Source organism: Centrocercus urophasianus, unplaced genomic scaffold (genome assembly GCF_019232065.1).
Source record: "Centrocercus urophasianus isolate 14NV4802_14NV808 unplaced genomic scaffold, USGS_Curo_1.0 seq_61, whole genome shotgun sequence".
NCBI classification, from domain to species: Eukaryota; Metazoa; Chordata; class Aves; order Galliformes; family Phasianidae; genus Centrocercus; species Centrocercus urophasianus.
Window position 1 is genome coordinate 353,089 of NW_024885211.1, and position 2,124 is coordinate 355,212.

A 2,124-nucleotide genomic window follows, 5' to 3' on the forward strand; every position below is an offset into this window, starting at 1 on the left:
GAGCAGCACTGACACCAATGTGAAAAGTGGAACAAGCCAATGCCAGGCTTAAGAGTGGCTGGGAATCAGTTACCATAGACAGATGCAATTGTTTTCATTAACTGGTCGACACTAAAAGGCAGTTTGATTGGCTTTCAAGGCAAGAGGGACGGGGCTAAGAACCAGACCGCACCATCTGACCCATTTTTAGCTCCATGTGCTGACACTGTACTGAACCCAAGTGGGAGGTGCTGTGGGGCTGGGGGATGGAGCCCAACACCAGGCACTGCACTCAGCCCCTGCAGGCACTGCCTGCCCTCATCTCAGGGCCTCTGGGGCTCCCCCAGGGCTCCCCCCAGCTTCACTTCCCCATCCCTCCCTCAGTCCCTTCCCTGCCTCAGCGGTGTGGCTGACGGATGTTCCCAGAGTGATGTTAAACCTTTGGGATCCTTTTTTTTTTTTTTTCTTTTAAATTCTTTTCTTTTTTCCCCTTTTAATTTTTCTCCTTTTTTAGAGAATTTTTTCTTTTTTTTTTTCTTTTAATTTTTCAAAAATTCCAGTGGACCATCACCAATCCCCCCCCCACCCACTGGTAATGAGATCCATTGTGAGGGACTGAAGGGAGGGGGAGGAGAACTCCGTAGTGCCAAATGGATTTGGATCCCCTGGGAGGATCCCATCATGTCAGCAGCACCCGAGGGTGGGCAGAAGGAGAGCTTTCCTCTCCCCTGTGCTGTGTGTGCAGTGCAGTGCCTTCTGAAGCCTTAGGAACCAACGCAGGACCTCTATTTTCCAGGACAACTTTTTAGTTTTTCATTTGGTTGGATGTTTCTTTATGTTAGTTTACTTGAAAGGAGCTGTTTTTTGGGGGGAGTTTTGGGCTGTTTTCTCTTTTTGTCATCATGGTTTTTTTTTTTTTCTTTTTTTGTGACCTATGAACTAATGGCAGAATGGGATGCAGAGCTTTAACTGCAGAGATGCTGACATGGGAAGGGGCAAGGGAAGTGCTTTGCTTTTTTACTTTCCTCCCTCTGAGCAACAGCAATAAAACATAGGAACAAAGCACAGCCCGCTTGGTAGGAAGCATGAATGAACGTCCATCCTTCAGTAATGGGAAATGGGGGCTAAACAGATCTGGGATTCAGAGCCAAAGGGTTTTGGGGCTTTGCTGGGACCGGGGGCTCAGCCTCAGCTTCGCTTCCCAGCACAGATTTGTGCCCTGAAATCCCATTGGTATCTCCATGGGCTCAGCCACACTCAGTGATTTTTTGGGTTTTTTTTTTTTGGGGGGGGGGCCCCCCCCCCCCCCCCCAAAAACCACTCAGGGGAATGGAATATTTTTCATTAGCAAAGCTGGAGGATGCTGGTTGGTGTTAACCCTCGTGGGGCTGTTTGTGGTGTATCCCAGCCCGTTCTCTCCCCTCTTCCAAATCTTTCCAGATGGGGGCAAAAAAAAAAAAAAAAAAAAAATCTTTGAAATTTGGCACGTCTGAAGCTTTATTTTTTATTTTTTTCTTACTTTTAAAACAACAAAGCCCCCAATCACCACCACCACCCTCTTCTTTCTGCGGCCAGAACAGCCCCCCCCTCACACGACCGTACCAAATAGATCCGTCAAACGAATGTAAGGTGGTTCCTGATTCCCGTCACTCTTAGGAGGATTTTTATATTTTAGATATATTTTAATGGTTTGTTTTTTAATATTTGAGTATTGGGAAGGGACAGTAACTGCTGTGACTGCCCCACACGGGGCCGGGTCGTGTCTCTATGGGGCTGTGTGTGCACCGTGCTGCCCTTCCACCCGGCCCCATTGGGGACTCAGCGCCCCGGTGCTGTCCTACAAGCTGGGGAGCAGGGGGAGAAAGCAAAAAGCTCTGATTGCATTGGGGAAAGCGGGGCGAGCCCGCATGGAGGTGATGAGGAGGGAGGTGGGGGTGAACCTCGCACTGATTCTGTACTGTTTCTTCTTAAACCAGACTGCTCCCATAGAGCTGAGATGGGGACGCAGCAGCGGTTACTGTCCCTGGGGGCACTGCAGCAGCAGCAGTGGGGTGATGCCAGGAGTTGGGGTGAGGTATAGCCGTGTGTTTGAGCAACAAGAGAGGAGGGAAAGAGGAAAAAAAAAAAAAGAGAAAAAAAAAAAAA